Source organism: Macadamia integrifolia, unplaced genomic scaffold, assembly GCF_013358625.1.
Source record: "Macadamia integrifolia cultivar HAES 741 unplaced genomic scaffold, SCU_Mint_v3 scaffold816, whole genome shotgun sequence".
Lineage (NCBI taxonomy): Eukaryota > Viridiplantae > Streptophyta > Magnoliopsida > Proteales > Proteaceae > Macadamia > Macadamia integrifolia.
This window is the reverse complement of record NW_024870547.1, coordinates 144,750-156,897: the sequence shown is the minus strand read 5'-3', so window position 1 is coordinate 156,897 and position 12,148 is coordinate 144,750. Positions and strand designations below refer to the sequence as shown.

Sequence of the window (12,148 nt, the reverse complement as noted above, 5' to 3'; positions counted from 1 at the left end):
CTGGTTAATTACTATAATATTTCCTTGGGTCTTATTCTCTTGTAATTGAGTACCTTGTTGGGGAATTACTTTTGTATTTGGGGTTATACTTGTGGGGGTTAGTAATCTCTTACCTACTCCTACATTATTTGTCCTTTTTGCACTTGGTGGCATATAGTTGTCCTAGATGCATGCTTGTTTTTTATATGCACACCAAGATTGGATTATGGTCCTTTCTCCACAACATTACCTGGAATGTTTTCTTTCCACGAAATGGCGAGGCAACATTTTCTTAGATGCATGTTGTTGCCTTTTTATTTGCAATAATATTGTTGCATTGGAAGAAAAGGGAGGGGGAGGGCCGGAGGGTTATGACTTACGACAGGTTTGATTCTTTAGGTTAAATGAATCATTAACCTAAAGCATATGCATGTAGTTAATAGAGAAATCAACACTTGCCATATTTATGCATGTAGTTAATTGGAATTTTTGTGGCTGATTTTCAATTTTGTTAGTCATCACTACCAATTGGTATGCAGTATTTTGACTTTTGTTGGCTACTTTTCCCTTGCCTCAATTCTATAGTCGTTCTTCAAACTGGAGTATGAATTGTGGACAATGCATCTTGTTGCAAACCACAAGAAAGGTGGAAGGTTAGGTAAATGCCCCACCAATCATTGTCAGTTTCTCCTCTGCTTGGATCTAAATTAGGACAAAAGGCCTGGTTCAAAGTCCACATTCCCCGCCATAGCTTCACAACTTGGCGGGCTCTCACCAACTGCCTCCCTACGCAGTATTTCTTAATCTATCGTCATATCTAGGTCTCTCTTGTTTGCTGCCTATGCTGGAGAGGATCTGAGGATGTTGATCATCTTTTCTTCTCCTGCCCCTTTTCCTCCACCATCTGGAAGAAAGTTCTTTCTCATTGTTGGCCCTCTAGTAGAAGAGCCCTCCCTCTCTGTAGGGAATGGCTTTGGATTGATATAAGCCTTCACTGACCCACCATTTGTGATACCGTTGGTAAGTTTGCTTTTTGTGCCACCATCAACCACTTGTGGATGGAGAGGAACCTTCGTAGATGGACGTCTAAATCCCGCTCCTTTGAGAAGATTTAGAATGCCATCTTCTTCGACGTTAGCACCAAGTTTGCTACTTTCCCCTACTGCTCGGTCACTAACTCCTCAAGGAACAGGCTTATTGTTGCTTCATGGGGCCTCCCTTTTATCCATTATTTCCCCCTCCCCCTTGAGGATTTGTATCCATTAGTTGTTGTCCCCCTTTTTTGACTAGGTTTGTTCCCTTAGTTGGCTTATTTCCTTTTCCCCTTTTCTTCCCATGTATATTCTTTTCTCGTTGGGTTTATATATTTTTATTCATCCCAAAAAAAAAAAAAAAATAATCATTGTCTTTGATCGGAAACTATTAGTCGTACCATCATGGAATTCATTCAGACCGGGGATTCTAGTTTTTGTTTTATTTTATTTTTTATAAATTATGACCCATATATAGTTAGTGAAAATTTGTAGATGGAAGTTGCAAGAGTACACTAGTTTCAGTTTTAACTTGAATCTTTCTTCTACACTTTAGCAGCTAAATGGCTTGAGGAGGGAAAATTTTGTTGAAGAAAGAATCATTTTTTGCTTATATTTTTTTATCTTTATATATATACACCTGATAATTTATCCCAATATTTTGTCATATAATGGCAATGTATGAAATCTAGCAACCTAGCTTGTGGTTCCAAGACCTCCCATACCCCAACACAATTCCTTTTGGAATGCATTATATGAAGCTGGCTCAGGATGCATCTAAGGTGGACTTGGAGGATATGGAGAGAAAATCTTGGGGTCAAGCTCTAAATATGTGCAAAGCAATAGGTAGCATCTTATTGGGGCTATAGTTAGCAATTGCCCAAAATGTCTTCATTTTAGGGGTTCTTCCAAGGTGAATATTTTTTTGGTTATTTTTGGAATATAGTGTTTTTCAAGATCCGTATAGCAGACCCCATTTAGCACAGATTCTCCTGACTTGTTGGCTTGTGCCTCTTTCTTATTACTTTCATCTTTCACCTCTTACTTTTCATCTTGCATTTTTGCATTTTGAATCTTTCATTTGTCATGTTCCATTATTCACTTCTCTTACCCCCCCTTTTCCTTTGTTTAGAATTCAGTTCTCCTTATTTTTTTTGTTTGGATCCATGTTGTCGATCTCATTAAGTTGGGCTAAGGCTTAGTTTGTTGTTATTGTTGTAGTGTTTTTCAAGTGTGTATAATCATTAACTTTGTTTTCATGACATAAAGATGGTAATACTTATTGCTTCTTCTATTCATTACTCTTTGGTTTGTCTATTTGATCAGTTTCAGAATCCATATTGATTTATTAGGTTATTTGGACTCTTCAGCTTGTATTTGTATGCTAAAAAACACAAATATTTGTTTGGATACTTGTCTATATAGTAAATGAGATGATTGTCTATATAGATCAAATAAGTTTCCCAAAACATATGTTTGAGGTACCAGTTTTTGACCATGATAGTGATGTTTAGTCATGATCAAACTGTGCACTTAAATTGACTTTTGAATTTGTAAAACCTATGTCAAACCTTTTAAAGTGTGCCTATTATGGATTGGTTATTTAATGAACATGTTGGTCTGTATATATCATAAAATTATATGTACTGGGGCTCCACCGCTGATGTTTGTTGGAGGAAGGATTTGGTTAAGCTCTCTTCTTTGCTTAAGTCATAATTTTTTCAGTGTTATGGTAATTGGTTTTGCACATTGAATTATGGGTCAATTGTTGACATTGATTTTAAGATACTGCCAAGGACTCTAGGCTTTGCTTTTATGAGCTAAACTGACAACTAAGAATTTTTAGACTCACTACTGGTTTCAGGATTTCCTTCCCAACCCCTTGATACTCTTCTAGGCTATGCTTTTATGCCTGCTTTTGTGGTGCATGTACAAAGGTTTCTCTAATGAGGGTAAACCTCCTTAATATTGATGAAACTTATGCTATTGAATTTTATTCCACCTAACTTGGATTTTATTCCACCTAACTTGGGCCATTCTGCTTGGCCCTCAAATATTGAAATTAGATTGAGAGTTGGGGTTGTTGATAAGTAGTTTCTTTTGTTACCCTCGATTAGCGAGTTATTTTCTACAATCTTGATGCTTACTCTGTTGTTGCAATTTTGAATGATTATACTCCTTTTGTTTTTGGAATGATTACCTACTTCAATATACCTCTCTGTATTTTATATAGATTCAAGTAGGTACTTTGCTTCTCTTTGTCTCTCAATTGTTACAAATTGGTCTTCATAATTCATATCAAAATCAAGGTTACAAAAATATTTTCTTTGTTGCGGAAGATTTTCTTGTGTTTGTTTAGGGCATTTCATCTAAGGCTTCTTTGTTATCACCTGTATTTTTTTGAGGGGGTCAATGTTCTAATGCTTTATTTAAGGTGATATAGCCATGTTCAATGGAGGCCTTGGGATGCCTGAGTAATGAGGAGTGATCAGATCAAGATGGAAGGAGTTTAAAGGACTAGGGGCAGGCCTAAATGATCATAGATAATGTTGTAAGGACAGACATGCAGAAGCTAGGTCTGGACTCTGGTATGACCTCGAACATAACTGTTTGGAGGGCAACGATCCATGTAACAAACAGCTTTTAGGTGGGATGGCCTTGTGATGTTGCTTCATTTCCTCAAGGATCCATGTGGCCGACCCCATTTAGTTGGGAAAAGGCTGAGTTGTTGTTGCTCTTATGCTTTCCTTATTTGTATTTATTTTGTTGTTTCCTGTCTATTCCTATTTCCTATGTTTTGGAGCTCTATTTTTCTCAGGAGGAGAGGAGTTGGAGTTGTGATGATAATGTGGTGGAGGGACTGTGGTAGATTTTGAGATGTGGATTCTTCTTCTGCTGCTAAGATTTGTTTTTCCTTTCTTTATTTGGGATTCAAAAAGTTAAGGTTCCTTAGATGCATGCAACTTATTTGCTTTGACAACATTTTGTGTTTGTCTCTAAAGGAGGGGGTTGAAGGGTAAAATATACTTATATTTCTTTTTTCTTTTGTCTAGATAGTCTTAGCAAGTATGATTGTTCATTGAAGTCATCGAATCCTGTAGAATTGGAATTTACCTGGCAATATCCGTAAGTGAGAAGCGAAAGATTTGTTATATAAGAGAATAAGGTGACATATTTATTGGAATTGTTTCCTATATAGAATAATTGTTCAATAAGATATATACTTCTTTTACTTGTAGAATAATTGGTCTAACCTATCCTTTAAAGACATACTTCATAACTTCTTGGTTATGGGGAAGCACATTTCTATATTATTGGTTAGTGAATGTCCTAGCTGGAACTATATCACTGATTGCTTTGCCTCTTTAATTTCTTTAAATGTTGATCTTTTGACTTTGAACATTAAATGCAAAAAGCTCTTTGGGGTGTGGAATTCCGATTCCTAATGGACTTGTAATATTGGATTGCCTCCAAACACAGGCCTTACTTCCATGCCATTGATTGGTGATTGATAATATCCCAATTTGTTAGTTCCCACTTAATCTATGCTTAAGAAATATGATTACATTGATTGTTCTTTATTTTCTATAAATTGGATTTTTTTTTTATCCTTTTTTCTTGATTTATTTCCTCACTTTCTCAACAGATTTTTTTTTTCCAGGTGGCAACAAAGACACCCCCCACTCACATGTGTAAGCTTTGCAAAGGATCCCAGATAGTGGACCTTCCAAAGAAATAACTTTTAAACTTAGTTCCCAATGCATAAGTACAATTATTAATTAAGGACCCATGACCGCAGACAATTAAGCTGCTCATGGATAAGTGGGGGACCAGTTTACTCTGACTACGACTCCATATCGTTGGGTTATTGGAGTTGTTTAATTTCTTAGTAGGAAAACCATATTGGATTAGGTAATTTTAGTAAATTAAAAGTTGAGTCTGCAGAGGAACAATGAGCCAGACCAGGCAACACAGTGTATTGTGGACATTAAGCTGGCCCACAACCGGCCTAGACTGAAACTTGGGGCTCCAAAGGGATTCCCGTTTTTACCCGAAAAATAGACGGACTAGACAGTTAGACTTGTGAGGTATTGCAGTACAACAGAGATAGAAAGTACAACATACTTTAAATCAGTCAATATCACCTATTCACCACCCTGGTATGCAGATGCAATCGCAACCTTTCTTCTCAGAAGAGGAAGACAACATGGAGAGTTTAATCCCTCTGGTAAACAAGCTGCAGAGTACATGTACAGATGTACTTCTCTAAGTGACCTTGGAGAAGGGAGCGCATTGCCAGCCTTGTGGGATTTGTTGTTATTGGGCACTGTCGCCGGTGGACAGGTGAGCTGCTGATCTCGGACATAGTTGTCTTTCTCTTTTCTTTGTAAAGGGGCCAATTCACAGATGCAATCCAAGCTAATTTGGATGAAGGAGGTAGAAACTCTCCCCTTCCCCCCATTCCTTCTCTATCCTGAACTCTCTTTCTCACTTCACTTCTTAATTTCAGAAAAGAAGGAAAGTTGTTCAGTTGTGAGATCTGAGGGAATAGTTACCCCTGGTTATTTACACTAAGTAACTTCTTATTGCTTATTTGTGATGGACCCTAGACTTAATTTGTCCTGGGGCTGGTATATTCTTCATTATCTCTTTTATTTTCAATTGCTCTTCTCTTTAAAAAGAAGAAAGGGTTAATTTTTTTGTTGTCTTCCGATGGATAATTGCCTAATTTGGTTTTCTATTGTTCTTGTAGGGTGCTGAAAAAGCTGAGTTGCATGTGACGTGACATCCTGTTGGTGCAGAAAATACTGAAAGGGCTATTAACGATGTTGAATCTGTGTCACTATCTTCCAACAATCAGCTTCAAAGTGCAGCTGTTGCCCCTCCAACAGCAACTACGGATGACACTTCTACTCTAGCTTGTCTTTGCATATGGTAAGCCTGGAAAATCGGTTTCCAAGTATAGTCTCTCTAATTCACTTGAACTTAAAGTTTCAATTATTTGTTTTTCCTTTTCCCTTCATTTTTATCAGTTATTATTCTAGGATAAAGCTTGAACTAGATGCTTTTTCCCCACTAATAAGATTTGTTTCTATAAGTTTCTAGTCTTGATGAACTGATATCTTTTGCCTTATTTTATTTTATTATAAATTATTGGTATTGCATTTGTGAACTCTTCTATATGTCTAGCTAATATGGAAAATTTTCCGCTTGGGTGTATTTGAGAACCATTATGCTCGAGAAAATGGTGCAAGCTGGAAGGTTGTCTGCTGGGCTTTGAACACTCAAAAGGGTTGAGCAGACTTTACAAGATCTTGGGATTTGTTTACTTTGCCTTGCAAAAGTATATTTTACTTTATAATCGCATTTCTCAATGTTTCAGGAAGTATTCTGTAGATGATAGCATCAATTTGGCATGTTTCCTTTGTTAAATGGAGTAAGGATTTGGTTGAGCTTTCTTCTTTGCTTGTAGTCATAATTTTTTTTAGTGTTATGTTAGTTGGTTTTGCACATTGAATTATGGGCCAATTTTTGACATTGATTTTTCGATACTACCAAGGCCTCTAGGATTTGCTTTTATGAGGTAAATTGACAACTAAGCCTTTTTAGACTCACTATTGGTCTCAGGATTTCCTCCCTCCCCTTGATACTCTTTTAGGCTATGGCTTTATGTCTGCATTTGTGGAGCAGTTACAAAGGTTTATCTGATGGAGGTAAAACTCTTAATATTTATGAAACTTATATTATTTAAATCTATTCTTCATTTGACTTGGGTCATTCTTTTTGGCCCTCTAGTATTGAAACTAGATTGAGAGCTGGGGTTGTTGATAAGGAGATTCTGTTGTTTTCGTAGATTAGCGAGTTATTTCCTACAATCTTGATGCTTACTCTGGTGTTGCAATTTTGAATGATTATACTTCAACCTTTTATTTTTGGAATGTATTTAATTAGTGATGGCTTAGACTTAAGAGTCGCCTCTTTGTATTTTATGTAGATTTGTTTTTGGATGAATAAATAAATTTATTGCCAAAGGAGAGAGAAGAAAAAATAAATGGGAGAGGGGGGGAGAGGGGAACCTTAAGCCAATAAGGAAAAGCTAACTCGGGGGTGGGGGGAACAATTACATATTTACATTAAAGTAACAAAGAAACCAAACTAGCTGACCAGGGGATACATCCAAAATTTTTGGGGGGGGGGGAGGGGGGAAAAGGCAGGAAACAAAAAAAGGGGGGCTTCAAGTGTGAGGGATGGTGTCAATCAAAAGGTTCTAGGAGGCAATGATATGCCTATTCCGAAGGGAGTTTGGGACAGGGCGGGTATGAAGGGATTGGATTTTAGAGGTAACATCAAAGATGAGCGCTGCCCAACTCTTGTTTGGAGAGCGGGAGTTGAATGACCATCTACGGATGTTACGTTCCATCCAAAGGTGGTTTATGATTGCAGAAAAAGCATGTTTTTCAATGTTGTCACAAATGGAGGAGCCCGCATAGGTCATGTCAATACAGATCCATTCCCTATCAAAAGGCAGAATAGGTCTGCTGAAGGGCCAGCATCGTGAGAGGACTGCTTTCCAGATAGAGGAAAAGAGGGGGCAGGAGAAGAAATGGTGAGAGATGTTAATGCAGGAGTAGATTACAAGTAACTAACTCCGCAGTTTATAACCCCAAACAATACAAATAGGAGCAAGAAACAAAGAAATAATATCATCAAATAAACCCCCAAGGATACAATACCCATATAGGAGTAAAACCAGCCCAAAACCCAACCCGATAGGAGAGAGAAAGACCTTCTATAGAGCTGGAGAGAGAAAGGTGCGGCCAGGTCTGTGGGAGTCCGATTGAGCTATACTTTTGGGTGTAGATAGTCCCTAGGGAGGGCACAAAAACCCCCCAAATATGAAGGGCTTCTAACGGCTGGTTATGGAGTTACGCACTTTCTTGATTTTCAGACCTAAGAGAGAGAATGTGAAGAATTCTGCAGGAACATCAACTTGTCTTTTTCAGATAACCTTCAAGAGAGGATCAATTGATCTTCTTAGAGTATAGAACCGGTCCTCCAAAGGATTTGTAGATCAGATCTCAAACTTGGGTGGCAATGAAGGTCGATTGGCTTCAAGAACAAAAACTCTTTGGCTGGCTGATTCTGATTTTGTATGCTTTAACAGGTCTGAACTTCTAATAACAATAAATAGAAAATAAAAATAGAAAAAGAAGAATCGATGGGGGGGTTGAGAAGGGTGAAGGAGAATAAAGGAATAGGTATCTCACCCCTCAGGTTTTGGGTATCACACCCCTCAAAGGTTTAGGCATCTCACCTCTCAATAACAGTTTTTTTAGCTAAAGAGTAATCACTCAATAATTCATTCATTCAAATCTCTAATTATGAGTACATAGGCTCCTCTATTTATAGAGGGCAGAATAGCAATCAAACTACTTAGGAGCTAGTTTCCCAATAGGACTAGACACTCCTACTACAACTAGGAGCTAGTTTCCCAATAGGACTAGACACTCCTACTACAACTAGGAATTCAAAATAGGACTAGGACTTGACTTTATGACTCCAACATGGAGTAGAACTAGCTAACTAATAGTCCATATAGGACTTTACAACCAACTAATGGTCTAATGAGCCTCTATTGAATTAAATAGAAACAAATTAAACTAATGAATAAAATCCCGTTTTCCTACCTTCTACCCATATTTGAGGCCTATTAAAGTGGCCCATTTCAAAGAAAACCCATGGGATCAAAGGCCCAACACATATATAACACAACCTAAGGCTTATTTGTAATAAAATAAGCCCAAGTGACTTATCTACATCAGATGTCCTCCGAGCCAAGGGGCAGAGGCAGCAGGAGGGTTCACAACGATGTGGCGGTAAATGAGGAAGGATTGGGTTGGGAGGCAGTTGGAGAGGCACATCCACACAATGAAGCTATAGTAAGGAATATGACCTTTGAACTAGACGAGATTGCACCAAGGAACAACAGGGTAAGAGGATCTGATGAAGGACCAATAAGAGGCTGAGGAGAAAATCGCATTGGAAGAGAGGAGCTAAGTGCATTTATCTTCCCTTCCTCTATGCCGTGAGGTGAGCGGAGGGAGTGAAGATCAGAGGTCGGCAAGAGGGGGGAGAGCCCTAGGGAGAAATAACAAAGGAAATGGGAGAAGATTTGAGGAGGCCAGACGCCAGAGGAGTAGATGGTCCTGGGAGTGACCAGGGAGGAAAGGATACCGGAAGGGTGCCAGGGATCCAGCCAGAGAGAGGTTGATTGGCCATTGCCAATGGAGAGAGATGGCATTGAGGGCCAAGGGTCTGAGGTTTAGAATTTTCCTCCAGACCCAAGAAGCATCAGTAGGGGTGGGGGCAGTCCAAAGAGAGTTGTGATTAAGTAGGGGGAGTGGGTCCATTCGACTAGATACTTCTCTGCTTAGACACAATTTTTCAAATAAGCTTAAGGATACCCACAGAGTTGACCTCATCAATTCTTCTGATACCCATGCCTCCTTCAGCCTTATGGAAGCAAACCTTGCCCCAACATAGAGGATCGAGAAACTTAGAAGGGTTGGAACCCTTTCAGAGGAAGGAGCAAAAGAGTCATTCAATGGACTTGATAGTAGAAGCCGAGAGGACAAAAATGCTAGACTAGTAAAGGTACATGGACTAGAGAACTGATCTAATATGGGTGAGACAACTAGCATAGGAGAGGAGCTTACCTTTCCAGAGATGAAGTCTCTTCCGTAGGAGGTTAAGCGTGGGGGAGCAATGATGAGCAGAAAGCCTGAAGGAGATGAGAGGGAGACCCAGGGATTTGACAAGGAGTCGAAGGAGAAACCGGTGATTCCAAGGATATGAGCCTGGGTCTAGACAAAGACGCCAGAGAGAAATAGACTCAACTTGAGGAGGTTAATATTGAGACCTGAAAGACTTTCAAAGGATTGAAGAGAGGACATATTGGTGGAGATGGAAAGGGGGCCAGCCTTGGAGAAGATCATGATATCATCTATAAAAGTGAGATGAGAGAGATAAAGGGATTTAAATTTGGGGAGAGGAGAGATGAGATGGAGGTCAATAGCAGATTGGATGGAGCGAGACAAAACTTCCAGGGATAGGAGAAGAGAAAAGGGGAAAGGGGGTAGCTTTTCCTAATGCCACAACCAGAGGGAAAATAGCCCACTGGGCTTCCATTAACTAAAACAGAGAATCGGGGGGAAGAAATGCAGCAGTGGATGCAGTGGACAAAGGAGGGAGAGGACATATGAAGCAGGACTTTGGAGATGAAGTCCCAGCTTGACATGTCGAAAGCCTTGTGAATGTTAATTTTGAGGCAACAGAGGAGTGGGATTTCTGGTCAAATCCTCGGATAATCTCGTGGCAAAGGATGATATTGTCCATGATGCTCCTTCCAGCAATGAAAGCAGATTGATTTGGGTTCATTAGAGAGTCAATGACTTTCTGAGTCCAATTGGCGAGGATTTTGGCAATAAACTTGTAGAGGTTATAGAGAGAGATGGGTCTGAAATCATTAATGGAAGTTGCACCCTCTTTCTTGGGCATCGGCAAAGGAAGGTATGATTGATTCCATTGATCTGATTTGGTGATGTAGCAGCTCTATGATGGATCGACCCAAACCTGTTCAAGATCCTGGACCAAGAACCGGATCCAAGTTTGGTAGTTGATCAGTAGTATATTTAGAATATTTATTTTATTTGGCAAAGATTTGTAATCTTTTATTTTGGGTTATTTTTGGGTAGCTATTAGGTAAGTAGAAATTCCCGAATTTAGTTTTATTGTGTTTTTATTTTATTAGACTTTAATTTAGGAAGCAATTAGGAGTTTCTCTATTTCAATCTTAAAGTTTTTATTTTGAATTAATATAAGTAAGGCATGTAACACAAGGAACTGAGAAGATGATTAATGAAGAATGAATTGATTGGGAAACCCCCCTGCGTGGCTGTCTTCTCCCCCCGTGCAATCTTCCCTCTCTCTTCTTCTTCCCCTCCTTTTTTGGTGCGATCACTCTCCCTACCCCCTTTCTTCCTCTTCCCTGCGATCTCTCTATCTCCCCTCCCTTCTCCTATCCTTATTTCTCCTTGCTTCTTCTTCTTTGCTGGTTCTGTTCTTGCAAACTTAGCAGTCCAAAAAGAGAGGTATCGATCTCCCTTGACTCTTCATCTTTCCACCTTAGATTCTAGGAACTAAGCCAATACCCTAGGGCAATCCGGGTTGCCAAATCTGAGACGCAATAGTTCCCTGGACTGGAATTTCTAACCTGATTTTCAGTTCTGAATCCAAGCTCCACCGCCAGATCTGTTTCAGCAAACCTAGATCTTGCAATCGCTAATTATCTGACCTGATGGTTGCTTGCATTCAAGAGCCTTATGAGTGTAGAGGAGCTCCCTAAATTTTCAGACCCATCCGACCCATATTGAGGGAGTTTCTTTCCACCTGAAGACTCGCTGGACCTCCGCCTATTCTTCTTGGCTGGAGGTTGAAGTCAACCATCATCATGGGTTGTCAAGAAACCTATTTAATTCCTCTTTCCTCTTAATACCCCTCTCTCTCTCATATTCTTCATTGTCCTATTTATTTTTTCTTTCATTTAATTTATAGTTTACCCTTTCTACTATCACTTTGTAAACCGGCGCTAATGTCTTGAAGTTCTAAAAAATTACAAGTTTGCACCCTTGTGAACTTCACTTTCTTTACAGGAATGCCACTCCCTTCTAAACATCAACATATTTACACTCCCTTCTAAACATAAACATATTTACCACCTAATCTTAAACCTAAATTGTTTAAGTTCTTAAGTGGGCTCACAGCCAACCGGGTTGGGACTTTTGGGGCCCGCCGGCCCCGCATTAGAAAGACATGTAGAAGCTTGGTCTTGACTCTAGTATAACCTCAAATGGAGCTGTTTGGAGGGCAAAAATCCATGTAGCTGAACGCTTTTAGGTGGGATGGCCCTGTGATGTTGCTTTATTTTTTCCCTTTTTCTCTCTTTTTCTTTTATTTTGCTCTCGAGGATCCATGTAGCCGATCCCATTTAGTTGGGAAAATGCTGAGTTGTTGTTTTTCTTCTTATGGTTTCCTTGTTTGAGCCTATTTTGTTGTTTCCTTTCTATTCCTACGTTTTG

The 12,148-nt window shown here is 39.2% G+C and overlaps 1 long non-coding RNA gene across 2 annotated transcripts in view; it reads left to right on the top strand.

Annotated features, from left to right (window-relative positions):
- The window catches only part of LOC122070076, an 84,511-nt gene that overhangs the window by 9,541 nt on the left and 62,822 nt on the right, over positions 1 to 12,148 (top strand). For both annotated transcript variants that reach the window (XR_006137662.1, XR_006137661.1), the window contains exons 2-4: positions 3,454 to 3,948; positions 4,064 to 4,136; positions 5,764 to 6,724. This is a non-coding gene — a long non-coding RNA (uncharacterized LOC122070076). The remainder of the gene's footprint in view (positions 1 to 3,453; positions 3,949 to 4,063; positions 4,137 to 5,763; positions 6,725 to 12,148) is intronic.